The following is an 18,380-nucleotide window of genomic DNA, read 5'->3' as shown; positions in this document are numbered from 1 at the left end:
TAATAATTAATGTCAGTTCTCTGTGATATGCAAAGGAACAATATTCTCAGAACTCTGTGTTTATTTATAGGGTTTTACAAATTATGTAAAAGCTTTGTGAGCAATGCTTTTATCAGCTATTTCCCTTGTGTCTCTGAAATTTTAAATGATCACTTTTTTTTTTTTTTGTGATGCTACAAAGTTGATGTAAACATTTGCAGTGATTCTTACTGAATATCTGGAACTTGTGCTGTCTAGCAAGCTCCTGGTTATTTTTTTTTAACAGCCCTGGAAGCTTTTATTTTTTTTTTTTTTTTACCTGAATAACAGCAAAACTGGGATCATATTTTTGTTCTCAAACTCTCAAAGAGAGTTTCCAGCCTGAAGTGTGGCCAGGGTGAAACAGTGTTGTGACTAAAGCCCACTTTCTTGAGGCCTTATAGACAGCAGTCCAAAATGAGCTCTCCTGGCCCACAGCAGGCTTTGACCTGCAACCTCCCATTGAGTGGGGCCTCTCAGAGCCAGGGAACTCTGGAGTTTTCTGTCCCTGGAGGATTGATGAACAATCATAATGGATCCTGGGCCAAGACCTCCACTCCTTGAGGCTTGACCCTTCACCTGTTGATTGGGGCCATTACTGCAAAGTCTTCATAGTGAGCCCCCTAAGCTTCTGTTCTTGGCTCAGATCAAAAGAAAGGCTTGAGCAAGCTTTAGGTATGAATGCTGAACCCAACCCTTTAAAGGAAAAAAAAAAAAAAAAAAAAAAAAAAAAGAAATGGCAATAAGAAGAGGAGGGGCAACTTCATGATAAGCATGTCTTTGTAGGAAAAAGGTATAAGGACACCAGGTACTGTGATACCTCTGTACTTTGCCATGAAAATGAAGGTGTCTTTGAGAGTTTATATTGCTTCATAGTGAAGGGAGACCAGATTTTCTGCATGAATCAAGTGGAACTGACTTTATAAGGTCTGTTCGCTTCCCTCCTATCAAAATAAAAAGGGAAGCAACTCATGGCATCTCCACATAGGAAAGATATCAATTGAAGCAGGAAAGTATTTCTAAAAGTCATAGGAAAAAACCAAATGGTAAGGAGTTTACACATTTTTGAAAGAGCTTAGCAAGTGAAAAAAATGAGCATTCTTTGCTTGACGAAATTGAAAAGGGTTTAAACAGCTTGGTTACAAAAGGGCAGGTTTAGCCTAGGCAACCTTTCCCATCTGAACACAGAGCAGGATTTATTAATTAGTAATTACTTCTATAAAGGACAGTGTCATGCTGACAGCAGTAATGAAAAATTCATGACAGAGTCTTAACATTCTAATCTGCTGGATTACTATAAGGAGGCTGCCAAACTTGGGCGACCAGCCAGTGCTAGGAACACAAACAAATATCATAGTTCCCATAGAAACTGGGATCACCTTGGAGATGATTAATACCAGTCTGACTTAAAATGGGTGTTCCAGAGATATCACTCTCGACTGATTTAATTATGACCTGGTGTAATATAGTTGAGCATCTCTGAAGAAAAATAAATCTCTATTTCTCAAATTCTTCCTCTGACTCCTCGATGGAAGTCTAAGAAGGATAATATTTTATTTTGTTTCTTTGCTATTGAGAGAGAACAGAAAACCATACAGGACATTTCCCAGAGTCATGCATGTCCCACTGGAACATAAACAGTTATACTGAAGATTGTTTGGAATATTTAGAATCTTTATTTTTTTTTCATGTCTGTTTGTTTGTTGTAAAACAAACAAAAATATTGTAAAAGCATACATTGCTTATATCTCTGTTACACTGAGTAATTCAACTATCATCAGTTTTCATACTTAAGCAGAGTATATCAGCTGGTGCTAGGAGAATTTTTGTAATCCATTACAAAAATTGAGCTTTGTGAGTAGAATACTAGTCCAAGGTTTTACAGTGTAGGCAAAAATAAAATGTTAATTTCACAAGAGACTGTGGAAAAAAAAAGATTGTAAAAAAAGCCCCAAACAAACAAACAAACAAACAAACCCCAAAAATAAAAATAGATCTTTTCAGCATTGTCATCAGGGAATCTAGGTATTCTATGGATAAAATACTCTGTGCTTGCATCACCACATCTATCGCTTGTGGAGTCATTCAATCTCTGTCTCTCAATGAACAAAAAGTGAATATCAAATCTTATATATTAACATGTTTTTCTAAAAGACCTAAACCTCTAAAAGTGCTAGATCTGTAAGAACTTCTACCATTATCATTGAACTAGCATAAAATTCAGTTTTCCTTCCATGTGTTCTTGAGGATCAATTTTTCATGCGCATTTCTGATACATTAAAAGTTTAAAATTTAACAGCGATTTGTGAGAGATTACATATTTACCAAAACAATCTCTTATCTCATACTTACATAAAGCATTACTATTGACAGCAGTACTCAATTTGGTTGAAATACCATAAACTTTTCAGTGCTAAAACTTCAACAGTTTTAAGCAGATATTCACAATGTGATTTATTCCTTCTTTTAATGTTGAAAATGCTTCCATGCTTATGTGTTTTTAGAATGCTGAAAAGAATTTAAATATTTCTCCCCATTCATGAATACAGTTAGGAGACATTTCCCCATCCAGAATCAGAAGTAAAATAGCCTTGGTTTTCCTCCACTTCTGGATGTGGTCTTATATATTTCAAGTGAGAAGAGGATGGAGACATTTCACAATATCAAAATAACTGTAATGACTTTCAGCTTGTATTCTTCATGAGTGAAGCTGCTGGATAGACCAGATTTTGGGAAATTGATTGTTCCAGAAACTAGTAACACCAGAACTGCAAATGCTAAATGTCCCAATGAGAGTAGCAATGGAAAAGTAATAGAAAACTAATCTAACTGTACCAAGAGCTCTGCAATGGCCTCACAGGGAGAAAGAGAAAGCACAGATGAATCAGAAGCAACATCAGATTTGAAAGCTGAATTTTAAAAGTAAGTGGTTGTAGTATACAAAGGAAAAATGGAAGGATATGAAAGAGTATGCAAAGAGACAGACTAAGAAAAGCTAAAAATCATTAATTTTAAAGTACCTGAAGTCTTAACAGAAAGACAAAATACTTTTTCTAGCTATTCAACAATGGATGGATGATATTAATGGGTGAAGGAAAGAAGTCTAAAGTGATTGATATATTTTTGAAAGACTAACCATAGACAGTCAACTTATACAAATAGTGTGGTAGTTAGCAGAGTATAAAGCCAGGCTAGCTTTTGGATAAAAAGTTCAGGTCCTTGGGTTAGTTTCTGTAAGATATTTTCAAATTGTTTAACAGTTCTCAGATGATTTACAAGAGCCTGAGAGCAGGTAAAGGCTATTTCAGGACAGAGAGTTGGTGATATGAAGAACTGTGGCTCTTGGGTAGGTTTTTGAAAGGAGGGAAAAATCTAGACATACTAACCTCTGAAGAAGTTGAAAAAGAAGAGCCAGAGCTTTGGCTCTGGTCAACTAAATATCTTGAAAATTCTGTAATAAATAAGCAAAACACATGTGAAAATTAGCAGATAATGAGAAAAAAAATAAAGACTTTTTAAGAACAAATCACATTGGACTTCTAGGACAAGAAAATATGCTTTTTCAGTGGGAGAAAAGTGGTAGATGTTTTACATGTACTGAAATTGTTTCATTACATGCTCATACAACCCATCCAAGAAAATACATGCTCACTGAAATTAATAGCTATACAAGAAAACAGGAGCAAGCACATGCTGCATGTCTGTGGTTGTGAAAACATGAAGTCCAATTAAAATGAACCCAGCAGTGAGAATCCTCATCAGAAAAGACTGAAAGTATGGATGGAATAAAAGCAACAGGTTAAAGTGAAGCAAGTATGAGATGTATTACAATTAAGAGGAAAATAATGGCTAGGAATCTGCATAGAAAATAGATATGCAAAACCAGTGCTCCTCCAAATTTTTGGAAATTTGAATTCTTTCTGGATCATTTGCTCTCATGTGATGGTTTGCATTGAAAATATTCCTTCCTTCCCAGGAAAAATTACCATCATGTTCATAATCAGCTCCTTTCTTCTCATGAGAGGTTGCAACCAAGGGTCACAACCTGTTCTCACTTTCAGGTGAAAAATTCTGCTGCTCAATTCTTTGTGGTCTACTTGATGCCTTTTCATGAATTCCCCACTTTCTTCCCTGGCTCTGTATCTAAGGGACACTGCTCAAGATTTTCAGCAGGAGGTAATTTTAAGAAAAGGATAATTTTTGTCATGAGTGATGTTGGTGTATCTTTTTGTACTACAGAGCAGGAGGACAGATGACTCTCCATTCCACTCCATTCCAATCCATTCCACCTCTATTTTTCTGTAGTTCCATGTGAACAGGATGAACTGGCTGATATAATTCTTCATTAAACTGGAAAGCTCACTGATGAAAAAGCAAACACTTAGGAAGGGCTGTAGGGCCATGATTTGTCTCTTTCTTCTGCCTATCAATTTTTAAATTTAATTCTATCAAAAAATGCTGAATTGTTTGAAGGAGAATACAACTACTTTCTTCCTGTACTAAAAAACTTGCTAATTTCTTAAATTTAGTTTTTATCAGGTACCCCTGCTTTTGCTAAGACTGTAGCTGCATGAAGACTGCATTTTTTCAAGAGAATAAAGTATCTATCCTGAATTTTTTGGTCAATGTCTACATGTTATTATGAATCATAATAGATTACATCTACCAGATGTTTTCCACTAATACAACCATTGATCTAATTTTGCAGGTGGCCATGGCGGAACAGGGTGGGAGATCACTTCTGACTGCCTTTTTATATGCACTGGTCTTACTGATTTATTTCAGTGGAGTTGCTCTGATGCAAACAACAATGATAAGCCAGCCGTGTGTTCCATATCTGAAGCTATATTCAAGTTTGATTTTGCTAATTTAAGGTCTCTAAGCATATGTTAAGGCTTGCAATTTATTCTTCATGTGCTCACATTTCCTTACTATGTAATTAATAGATAGGATCCTACACTGAGGCATGCATGTGCTGCAGTGGTTTGTTGAAGATGTAGAGTCAGAGAATTTCTTCACAAGAGCCTGCTCTTCTTCTTCCAGCTTCCACTAGGACAAGTCACAGATTTGCTGGCTTTATGAAGGCCAAAGCATCTTCTTCTCCCTCCAAAATCAGGGGAAGTCTATCTCCAGCACAGAGAATGCTTTACAAATTCTTCTTCCCTCTTGTATGATGGAAAGAACACTCCCTTCACTTTCACCTCTGTGTTTTTAAGAATCATGTCATTTATCTTCATAGCAGCCTTGCTAAATGTTTTCCTTGGGGACATAGAGATAACGCAAAGGATGTTGCACTCAGTGCAACAGTGTTGCAAATACATCTCTGAGCTGAATTTCAGAAATGCAATTCCAAAACTATTTCTGCCTAGGGAACATGATACCTTTTGACACCTGTGTCCTAATCTCATCCCAAGCCCCGTTCAATTCCAGTTTGAATCTAAGTGCAGCCTGGATCCCTGTTAACACTTCCATTTTTGTGCATGTTTAACTTTGCTGATGAGAATAGCCTCATTGGCCTCAGCAGGGACACTTGTGGCAGAAAATTAGGCAAATGCATAAGCATTTCTAAGTTTGCTACAAATTATGCTCTTCTCAACAGTGCCTATACAGCAAATATTGGCTTGTCTGAGAGTCTCATTGTGACATGATACACCTGTCTAAGCAAGAAATATCTAAATTTTGGTCATAATTTGCATGCAAAGTGTTAAAACATAAACAATTTTATAGTTAAATCAAAAGAGATTAAACCAGATCAAAATGGAAGTTCTTCAAACATTATATCAACAAAATTCCTATCACGACCCTCTGCCATCGATCTCACACAGAGATCAATTTCTGGGAAGTTGGTGCATATGTAGTGTCAATGCTTCAAAGGCTTCTGTTCATTTATCTGTACTTTAATGTATTACTAGAGAAGCAGCCTCTCTATTTTCTCCCTGCCTTGAGTGACATGAATCTATTTGCTTGTCTTCTGTAGTATTTTTTTTAAATAATTATCCTAAATACTGGAAATGCCAAAGAATAATTCAGCAATCTGCTCATATGTTCCTCATAGCTCCCTTGCTGAGTAATGGAATAATACTATATTGATAGTAGTTCAAATTATATAAATAATGGATACATAGCATATTAAAGAGAAATCAAGTATTTGTGCAATGTTCTGTGTTTTCTAATGCGCCCTAGAACTCGTATGAATGACAAATATATAACAAAAACCAATTTCTTGGATTCTGTGTTTTATTATGAAAAATGGGAGGGAAACTGCTCAGAGAAATACAACCATATGTCAGTATGAGATAGTGTTCTAAAGGCTGATAAACTTTTTCCATGTAATTATGATTTATAAGCTGAAAGTTGAATGAATCTTCTCTCTTCAAAGAATACCATCAGCAGATTATTCAAATGCTCCAAAGAGCAGTCCTCAGCTACTTTCATGGGGGTTTAAATAGGTTTTGTGGTCCACCCATGAGGAACCTTCGTGACTTTAATAAAAATAAGCTGTACTGAGGCAGAAGTCAGTGCTCAAACCATGGTTTCTACACGATTATATTTTATCAACACATCACTTGGGTGCAGAAATAATTTGTTCGTATTTTCTTGATGAAAATGATTTTATCACAGTACTTTCCATTCTTTTGTGTCCTGATACTGTCTTGCAGAATACTTTTTATTTACTGATAAAGCTGATAAGGACTAGAAGTAATTATCTGAGCATATCTAAATGTGCACATTCAACTGGCTGATATTTAAACACTATTTTATTTTCCTAGGGTAACTTTTATTCATGCCAGCATTGAACTTCAACAAATCTTCATGAAGCTACAGGCAATTAAAAAAAATTATCATGCTTACAATACCTAGCCAGGTGTAAAATAATAAACATATGTGTGAGGGGTTAAAGACTTGTTTTGCAGAAGAAATGGCTGCATGTGGTGTCAAGCATATCTGGTGGTATTCCACTGTGAATCAGTGCTGTAGCAGAAAGCAGAACCCATTACTCCTCTCTCTGGCTTCTTAATTTGCTCACATTTGACTGATTTGACTTCTAGTTTAAGACAGAAAATTAAAAAAAACACTGGGTATCTTACTGATCCATTTCTATGTACACACAATCTAGCTTCAGGCCAGGGTTTTAATCACTTATGCCTTCTTCTGGAGACACATAATGGTAACTTCTGCTGCTTAAAACCCAACAATGCATTCCCAGCACTAGATTTGCAATAATCATTGTACAGACTAAGAAAATAATTTATGAGTGAAAGCACATTTAGAAGGGAGAAGATGAAGAAAAATTGTGATTTTTTTGCAATTACAGAGCTGCTAAGACGGGCATTCTCTTAAGCTGGAAAATTCTTTTCCTTCTCTATGTACAGGCTTCACTTGCACAAATATGAGTGATTATCAATTTTAGCAGGGAGTTATGTGTTTCACACTGCATTGTTACTTTCATCACACATAAAACCCATGGAAACTTTGGTGCTGATAATAAGAAGGCCCATTATAGGAAGGCTAATAAGATTGTGGAGATGTTTAGGCTATATGCATTATTCATACACTATGAAAGAAAAGTGCTGAAGTTCTGAGCTGACTGTGGAAGCCTTAGAGGCTCTAATAGATGGTTAAATATTTTACACAGCAGTCATAGGGTTAGCAGTGTCAAGTGAAATCCATATATTTTCACAAAGTTGTAACACTAATATTATAAGAAATGGGTACTACAGCAGGTTTCTTAACAATGACTACTTTACTAGTTAGATTTCTACTCCCTCTACCTGGTTCCCTAGATCAGCAGTGGCAGTTCTGCCTGTATTTGTCTCTCTCTTCACGCATGTCCTGCTGCTCACTCACCTTAATGGTCCTTAGAGAGGAAAGTGTCCTGAATTTCTCTACTGGTAGAAATAATTGATGGCCATGAAAACTAACAGTGCTTAGTACTTCACAGGAGACACTTAAAAACTTAAAGAATAGTATCCTTTAAAAACTGTTTAAGAAAAATACCTGATGAGAATCTGGTTGGCTTTGCATTTAAAGTGTTTTCTAGACAAAACTTTCTTGATACATCTTTAAAGTCCCATCTCAGAACTGCAATGGGTAAAGAGAAAATTCACCTCAACTCACCCCATTATAGCTGTTGTTTTTATTTGCAGGTCTTTGACTAAGAAGTGATGACTCCAGGAGTAATGGAGGCCCCTACACTTCTGCTAAAGGAAGGGTACTGGAATTTATCTCACTCTTTCCAGGGAGAAATGTGCTTTTTGCTATGATAATAATCCAGGGAGTAATAATACCATTCACAGCCCCATGAGTTAGTCTATTCTGCCTTCAAGCTATGTAACAGACTTCCAGAACACACTTTAATACCCTTTTCCTACTCTTTTAAAACAACATATATTCTGATCCTGATTCTGATAAAAGGGCATGTCTAAAACCTCCAAATATAGCTTCAAAGATTAATTTAAATTATTTGATAATGGTTAATCAGCTATATTTTTCATAACTAGTGGTATAAGACCATTGGCTGATGACTAAGCTGGAATGTCTTCAAGAGTGGGATTTTATTTGCTGCACTGTGACTAATTTAGGCTACTATTGCAGGAGACACCTGAGGCTTTAAGCCTATATTTTGAGATACTTAGACCATGAATGCCAGAAGCTGATGGAATTGAGACACCCGACTCCAAATCATGGGGTTAATTACTCATTTGTCTTTGGCCTCATGGGCATCAGAAGGATCACTGAGGTGAAGCTGCTGTGTCAGACATTGTGTGAGAGTCAGAGTCATTGCATTCCTCACTGGAGAGAGTGCAGACCTCAGAGAAGTTTGAAGGAGAACAAAATTTAGGCAGTTATCAAGTCCTTCTCACTGCTGGCCAGACTGGCAAAACCAAGGTTGTCTAGTGACCAGGTCAGGTGGGCAGGAAGTGGTGGTTGGTCCCTGACCGAGCCCAGCCTGGCTGCCATCAGTCAGGGAGAGGGGCAGCTGGGGGCAGCCTCAGTCTCAGCCATCTGTTTAGTAGTAGTCTGCTGTTTTTCTCCTATGTTTGTGTCACTTCTTTTGCACCCTCCTTTTCTGTTTCTATCTCTCTTGCTGCATGGAATCTTGTAGCTTTCCTCAAAGAGAAAGTTGACAGTGTACCTGTCCTTCCCCTTGTCTAATCCTTTTGCTGACTTCCCCTCCTTCAACTCTCTTCTCTCACTTTCCGGCATACACAGGGATGGAGATTTCTGGGCTGCTTTCCTTTGCTGCCCTCATCTGCACTTGAACAAGTAATTTTCAGCTCCCCTTTACTACTTGCAGTTATTTCTTTGGACACTTTTTACTCCCAAGTCAAACCTAACTAAAATTGACCAATGAGTGTCAACTTCCTTCAGACTCTTTTGCTCTTCTCCATTTCATGTATCAGTTCCTTGACTATTCTGTGCACTGCTGTCCTGGCCCTCACACATCTCCATGTGGCTTCCATGTCTTGCTGCTTTTATTAACCATTATAAAATTTTTCTTGAACAGAGCGGGACGCTGCAGTTCTCATTCAGTACTCTGGTGGTTTCAAAACAGTGGTTAGATTCTTGGTGTGCTGAAACCACTGTCTTCTGTTGAAAATATTTTCTCATATGATCTGTATATTCACCCATACTTAAAGCCTGGTTGTCACAGGTCAAGAATGATCCTTTTCATGCAATTGCAAAGCATTTGACCCAATGGGATCATCTTCATCTCTTCACAAGGGCTCTGAGAGCTGCAGAAGCACAGCCTGTGCTCAGAATTAACTGATACGTGTTAGCATTTTGCTTAGCATGGCCTGGGGAGGCAGATTCCGTCCTTGCAATTTTCACTTATGGTTTTAGGAAGTTGCTGCTGCAATGTTTCCCAAAATGTGGAACTGAGCAAATGTTTTTGTAATTGAAATCTTTAAACCACCATTAGATACACTACATCCTCAGTAGTCATAGATACTTTCTTCAAACTCCTCCAGATTAAACCAAACCTAATTTACAAGAAACTTCTCAGGTTGTTTGCTCATTACTGCAGAATTAGTTCCTTTTGAAATTTTGACAATGAGAATTCAAAGTACATAAACACTGCTGTGATTTTTGAAACAGTGCTGGTGTTTGTATTGATCATACAATAGAACAAAGTGTGTCTAAGCCTTAGCTCATTATGAAGGTCTCTGAAACTCTGGAATTTATTACTCCCATGTTGGCTAATTAGCTTGTATGTAAAATTTTAGCTTTCATTACTGTCTTCTTAGACACCAAAGTTTGCCTTACCACAACAACCATATTAAGTGGATTTTGTAATGCTTGACTACAAACAGAGCATTTCCTGATTTTATGCATCTGTGTTTAAATATTTGCTCAGCACTGAGTATTATTTTACCAGCATTTTTAGAACTTCAGCCAACTCCAGGCCATTATTTGAAGCCATACATTATTTGAAGTCATACTTTTTCAGCTGAGTGTACTGCAAGTACACAAAGGAAAGAGAAGCAGGGTTCCAGTAAGAGCTGTTTCTAAATGGTTTGCAAGGCTTTGAAGGCAGCTGCCTTCTGTGGACTGCTGTCTGAAGGGCATCTGAGAGGGTGGCAGATACATACAACCTTCCTGCATCATTTCCAGCTCCACCTCTTCTCTTGGTTCCTTCTCCTGTTTACTTATCTTACTGGATCCATGAAACTCAAAAAACAGTTCTGGCAGACCTGAGTGCTTGCAGCCTCCTCCCAGCTCTAGTAGTTATTACAACAGGCCTTCCAAAATAATTCAGCCACCTGCAGGTCACTTTCTGCAGCATTTGCATTTTCAACACACCGTGCCTGATTCCTCCCGTTTTCACAATTATTGGTACTGCAGCCAATAATAAATTTTAAAATTTTAGAAGTAAAAAGTTTTGATCTGAGCTTTTTAATTATGCTGGCAGTCAGTCAGCAGCAGGTGTCAGGATCAAATATACTCCATCTTCTCATGGCTATCTGAAGAAAGGAGCTATTGTTCTGGCAGCAGCATCTTTAGGCATGTAGGTATTTCGGTTGCAAGTACCAGCTTCTCCATGCCTGCACTTGCCATTGTGGGGGAATGAGAATATTCACATTTGTTGGAACAAAATGGAAAGAAGTATACATTTTTCTTTTTGGTTTTAAAGAATATAAAACCTAGTTCATTTTCTCTGTTAATTCTACTAATAGGTCACATTTACTTTATCAGCAACGATTATACTTTGGTCTTGTATTTAAACAAACTTACTAATCAAAACTGTAGTTGTAATTTTCTAACATTCAAGTGGTTTCTTCTTATAGACAGAGTGAAACCAGGAAAAGAACGATGAAAACTAATTATGGAATTTCGTTAAAAACTTACCTAATGAAACAGCTAAGAGGTATAGCTAGCAAAAAGGTTAGGTATAAGCCAGTCTTAAGCAATTTCTGGCATTAACCCAGTCTGAAGTAAAGATTCTCATTAGTGGGCTCTATGGTGTGGTAGATCTGGTCTTCATTAGCTATTAATCAGCATTAATGTGTATAATTTACCGACACATCTTCAGATAAGAGTTCAACTCTGATGTCCTAAAAATAAAATTGTTTCTGTCTTGAGGAACTGGCTGACTTACAAGAAAAATAATATACTTATAAGTAATGGGTTAAAGAAGCCTAATTTGAACTGAGGGACCACTATCACTGTGTGTGTGTGTGTTTGTAGCATCTGATGTAACAAAGCCCTAGTCCTAGACAGGAATCTGCAAACACTATTAATATTAATCCTATTAACAACAGGAAAACTAACACCATCTTAAGAAAAAAGCTTTAATCCTATCACTATCAGTGTGTATAATTTGGAGATTAAAACATTAATTCTATGCAATTCAAATGATCTCTTGCACTCCTTGTGTCAAACCATGTCCTGTTTCTCATGACATGACTTTAGTGACATTTTCCCTTTCCTGCCTGATGAACTGCAAGGTCTTGTGATAGAATTGTGTCCTACGTTTAATTTTACTTTTTTTTTTTTAATCAGGTGAAATCTTTCCGTTTTAACATCATGTTCAGGGATGAAACTATGCAATTTCTGGTCAAATATGTTCTTCATGTAGTTAAGTTGGCAAACCAAGGCTTCATAAACAGAATAACACTAAGAACAATTTCTGTTCAGAATTTTTCAGAATTTTACCCAGGTTGTTTTGCTTCCACAAACTGATATGTGCACATTTTATTTACATTAATTGCAATTAGAAAGTGTGGTTTTTCTAATTAGTAGAAATGTTTCACCAGCACCAAGCTAGAAGTGCTGCATACCGTGTTATGCCGTATACTAAATTAACTGTGTTTCTTAATATTGAGTAGACAAATCTGTTCTAAGGCTTTCTCTTTCCTGATTTGCCTTGCTACTATAAACTGACCATAAAGACATGGCTAATTCCTCAACAAAAAGCCTCTCAGAGGTAACCAAGTGACTTGAAACATTTATTTTCTACTCCTACAGACAACAGATGCAATGCGTGTAAAATTTAAAAGGTGGCTATATAGTCATCTAGCAAAACCTGAAACCTTATGACTGTGTAAACCTTAAGACTGTGATCTAAGTTGCTTGCTGCAAGCGTGTTTCATTTCAGGCCCAATTTATTCTGAGTTAATATTTAATTTTGTGGTTTAGGTATTATCATTATAACAAGCCACAGGTATGTGTTTTCAGGGTGATGATGGATGCAAGTGGCTTACAATTTTTTTTTTTGTTTCTTGATAAAACTGTCAAGATTTCCCTGAAACATTCTATTTGCATTAGGCTCTTTGATATCAAGCAAAGTTTGGGTTTAATAAGTGCTACAAACTGTCATTCTGTCCAACTCATGCAACAGCTGGACACAGGCAAAAATAGAAGTGAGCTTGGTTTTTGTTTTGTTTTCACTGGAATCATTGTTGATGCAGTCAAATACGTCTAGCTGGCTTTTCTATAAATGTGTCTTGCTAATATATCTTCTCATACATGGGTGTGCATTTATGTCAAGATGGAGAAAAAATACATTTTAATTTAGTGGTATTTTCAAAGTTAAATAGCCCAAAAATTCCTCTTTGAACAATTTCAATTTCCTTGAACTGAGTACATGGCAGGGCTTAACCAGCAAAATGAAATTTATCACAACAAAATATACTTCCACTTCCTTTATTTAATGTGGTTACCATAATTCCCTAAAAAGGTTATTTTGATGGTGTCCAGAGTGACAACTATCTGTATAGGGAACATACTAGAGATATTACATAAAGCTGACATGAAATGTTGCTTTGTTTGGGAAGGATTTTTTCAGATCTATATGCAAGCGTAATTAACCATTGCAACTTTAGGTGAAATGGTTCTGAGGTGTTGTCTCAGGACTTTTCTGAATATTATTGCTTTGCAGATATCCCTCCCTCAAGAGGGAGCTTGAGGAAAACACAGCTGTCATACAGATGCATATTCAATGGTTTTCCCCCTACGCTTCCAGTGGTAGTAAAGGCAGAAGTTTTTAATTATTTATATTCCATTCCTCCTCTCTTGGTTGAGAAAATGAGCTAGGTCGAGATGTGAAAATGAAACACTGCTTTGATTGAGGAAGGAATGATATTGCAACTGTGTTCTTGTTTGCTGTACACATCAACATACATCAAGACTTCCCTACACTGCAGCCTGCTTTATAACCTTCCTGGCATCTCAGCACATGTGAAACCTATTTCAGACTCTGAAAATCTCTTTAACATTATGTAGTAGACTGTCTGGTTTTAGAAAATGGGAAATTCATTCCAAGGATGCCCTCTATGACTTTATTTTAAAAGGAAAAAACTCCAAAAAGTCTTAAAAGGGAAAAACTCCTTGGCACTGGGCACAGTTAAAACACATGACCTGTTGTTTTGATGTTTGCTATCCTGAAAGAGCATGATCCAAAGGCCTCCAAAGTTCATGAACATTTTTTCTTTATCTTCAGTGCACTCTGACTAGGTTCTAAGTATAGAAAATAGCCACAATATTTTTCCTTAAAATAGTTTATTACTGTGTATTAAGAATCTGAAACACATGCTCAGCACATCCTTTGTCCTAAACGTAGTAAAATGCCATGTGTTCTTGTCTGCTCTAGAGTGTGAATCCTTTTCAGTCTTAGAGATCTAGCCTCTTTTCTTGCAGGCAGATTTTGTTGATCAAGGTACCTACAGCCTCCCTTTTCCAGGGATCTGCCTTTCCGAGAGGAAGATAAAACTGCATCTTCTGTCTCAACACTGAGAACACTAAAGTACATCAGCATCTAGACAGAATTCCAGTCAGATGTTTGCTGGTCAGATTGCTTAACTATTAAGAAGGGAGAGATATATGTGAGTCAGATCTTCAAAAACTCTGTGGGCAAGATTTACCATTGTGGAAATTTCTGGTGTGTTGGTAGAGCCAAACTTCAGTGTATCATTTTCTTCTTGAGCAGGTTGTGATTTTCAACTTCTCTGGGTTCAGGCTGTTGCACACCATAAATTACAAGTAAATGCAGAGTACTAATAGAAGTAACTAACAGGAAATGCCTCAAGATGAGTCAAAAAAACACAGCAAAAGTTACTTTCTTGAAACACTCTCCAGCCTTTGATACCTTGCAGGTCAGTCAGAGAGATGATGTCTTTATGTATAATAGATGTCGATTACTTCACTTCCATGTATTTGTTCAGTCACACACAAAAGCTCCCTGCAAACCCAGATGGGAAAAAACAGTACAATCAACAGAAGGACAGCTCAGGACACCTTAGAAAGCTTCTCTGTTTACAGATCAGTAGAAGGATACTAGGCCTAAACTTAGCATGAATGCATGTTCCCAGCTTTTTCTTAACATCCTGAACTTGACTCCATCCCATCAAAATCCACATCAGAGAATAAATAGCAGCTCTGGCTCCTCATGCTTATATGAAGACAGAGATCTTTAAGCATTAGATCAATGAAAGGATCTGGTGAGGACAAGAGCATAACCAACCAGATGAGGTTACTATGAGATGGGAAGAGATCTCTTTCTGGTTAGGAATAATAGCTTGAGCATTTCTGTTTGAGAACATCTAGTGTAAGAAGTCCAGCAGTGCTGATATGTGACAGAATTTTCCCACTGTGATGGCTGTAGCTGGAAGGAAAACAAAGTGACAAAAATCTACTTAGTAGTTTGATCTAAAGAGGTTGGTATAATATAGCAAAAGGACTGAACATATATTTTGCTGCCCAAAAGATCAAATTTATGTTGTGCTCATGTACAGATCGAGCTGTAGAGCTGTTTCTGTGTGAAGAACTGGCTGTCCTAGTAGAGTCTAAGTTTGTATGCAATGAGTTAAAACAGAACTTCCAATTTCTCTGCTAACAGAGCATAAATCCACTTACTTGACCAGTTTATCTAATGGATATGTGGAAACATCAATTTTATTTTTCTCTGATTGATTTTATATTTTCTAAAGTAAAGCACATCACACAACCTTTATCAGAACAACCTGTGAGGAAAAAATCAAAACAAACCATTAATCCAACAGAAGGATGCTGAATGGAAATGTTTCAAAAGCTGAAAATATCTGGTATCCCTCAATACTCTAAAAAAAAGCATTATAGGGGGCTTTGAATCATCCTCCCACAATACAGCTATTGCAGAACAAATGTTTGTTCATCTTTCCCTTTCAGCTGTTACTATTTTGACTAGTTGTGTAGAAAATCTGAACAATCACCTGAGCCAAATTTAGTTTAAATGCAGAGGGAGTATGTGATGTGAATGTGCAAAGGCCCAATTTCATTAAACTACCCTTTTTTCAGAGCTATTTCTGTTTCAAAATAGAGGAACACAAGAGAACAAGGGGACAAGAGAAGTTCAGCATTTCTCCCTGAGTGTTGACATAGGTGCCACCTTCCTCTTACTATCACTGATGTTCCTACTTACATCCTGTTTTCAAGCTGAAGTGGAAAATAGAGAGGTCTTTTGCCTTTGGCCTAAAAATCCAAGTGCTGACTACTTGTACTCAATCACAGCAGTTGCAACTCGGATGAAACTTGTGTTTTACAAGAGTAACTTTGCTATGAAGCTCCTGGATTTAGAGGGCAGAGGAGATCCAGGGATGAATAAGTTTGTTCTGAGAATCATCTTTCAAGCAATTTGTACTTGCATAGCTGAGCCTCTCTGTTGCTTTTCTCAGAATTTCTGCCCAGATGCTGATTAATAATGTTTCATTAATGATTTTGCCCTAATAAGAAAAAAATATCCCTCCTTGCCTGCCAGGAATACCACCTCCCAGACCACACTTAGAGGTCTGAAACTTCAAGGGAGAAGCATCAAAACAACTGAAATTTGCTAACAGGAGTAAACTTACATCACTTTGGTCTCACTCACACACTGGGGATTGCTTATGGGCCACTCAGACTCTGACCTGTGTCTCCTGTGTTGCCACTCCTGATTTCTACAACTCACATCAATATGCATGTATGCAGGAGTTTTCTTCCAGTCTGTGTTTTCCTTCTATTCAATTTGTATGAATAAGAATTTGCTAATGATGCCAAGCCAAAAGCTTCTAAACCTTTATATAGCCTCTGAAGGTTCCCAGTCTTCCCTCATTCTTACATTTCCCAACATGTATAATGGAGACAAAATTGCTTTGACCCCAATTTATTCTGTCTCTATGAAAAAGCTCATCGCATACATGTGTTAATTTCAGAAGTAAGCCAAGTAACGCTGCTCAAAGCCTCTTTGAAATGCAAGAAGTTCTTTCAACAATATTGTTGGAGGATTGATTTATTTTAATAATAACAGATACTGATACCGATATGCACTAAGAGCCAGTTATGGCTGGTCCAAATGGCTTTTTGAACACAGACAAGTAATTTAAGTAATAATTTGTGATAGGAGTGGCTTTGAGTAAAATTCTCACATTTGCAACTTGTCACTAATATTAACTGCTCCCTATCACTGCTCTCCTCTGTTTTCTGAAAAGTAATTGCTACTGCTATCTGAAAGACCAGAATATATTTAGGTATTGTTGTTTATAATTGTTTTCCTCATTATAAATTTTTTATAAGTTTGATATCTGAAGGATTTTCATACAAAGTAAATATATAATTTGAGCTGAACTCAGAGATGCTATTCTTGGTACTCTTTTCAAAGCTGGAGTGGGACCCCATTTCCTGGAGGAAAAGCACCCACATGGTGAAAACTATCACCACAATTGGCACTAATTGGGAGACCTTGTGGAAGTTTGAGCAAAGACTAAGGTTTTAATAAGCAAGTAGTATGAAACACCCACTCAACACCTTGTGCTGGGCTTCTCCATGGCAGTGTTAGACACATTGTCAGGGCAACTGGTTGCACTGTAGTGCTTTCGATAATGAGAAGGCTTGTTTCCCTGGAATTGCTATTCTGCAACCTTGCACTAAAATCTAGTTTTCCTTAACTCTGTTCCTTAGAGCTAAAAAAGAAAGGCAATGTTATTTTGTCAGGAATAACTCCATTACAAAATTCAGCAGCTGCAGTTCATTGGAGACGGCTAATTAAATAATCTATATCACCACTCAGTATTAATTAGCGAGTTTCAAAATCTATAGACTAAAGAGCCTAATCAAACTTTCAGTCAGTTCCTGCTGTGATTCTCTTGTGTCCTGAAAACTGCTCAGTGTTTTCCTACCTATGAATTTATTACTTTTTCAACTACTTCCCAGTAAAGGATTTTAAAAATCAAAGTGTAGCAGATGTTTCAGGAGCCCAGGAGATTCCACAAGGATGCTCTTCAGCACAAAGCACTCTGCAGGATACAGCCACAGAGAGCTCTACTGCACTGGGTGTGTGAATGGATTTATATGGGAAATTATTGTATCTGAAACTTTCTTTTCCCCTTATCCCAGCACTGAGCATGGCTTCATGTTGCATGAAAGAGGAATGCTATTGCCTCTGTGGAAAGATCACCCCAGTGACAAGATGGAGCATAACATTTCTAATATTGCCTGAATAGAGCAGAAAGCAGAGTGCAGGGGCAAGGAGCTGCCACCAGCAACGCTTCACTGTGGGGAGGGGTGTCTGGGGGAGAGTAGGGGAGTATTTAGGCTGTATTTTACAAGAAATAGTGAGTGCAACTGACTGGCTGGAAGATATTGTTGGCTTTGATTGACTGTATAAATATGCTTTTTAAGGAAGCAATTCAAGCACAAGCTTTTTAAAAGCATGTGTAACTATTCCTGGTTTGTTTGTGCATGTGTGGCTAATAGCTCTTGGCAGACAGAAAAGGAAGTAGGAGAGACACAAGATTAAGTCCTGGAGTTCCCAGCCGCCACGCAACCTGCTGTTCTCTTCTCAAGGATGTGGCATCCTCATCTTCTGGAGAAGACAGGGGCTTGTCTCTCTTCAACAACAGTGTCTC

Source organism: Vidua macroura, chromosome 3, assembly GCF_024509145.1.
Source record: "Vidua macroura isolate BioBank_ID:100142 chromosome 3, ASM2450914v1, whole genome shotgun sequence".
Taxonomy (NCBI): Eukaryota; Metazoa; Chordata; class Aves; order Passeriformes; family Viduidae; genus Vidua; species Vidua macroura.
The sequence above is the reverse complement of the archived record's forward strand: the minus strand, read 5'-3'. Positions refer to the sequence as shown.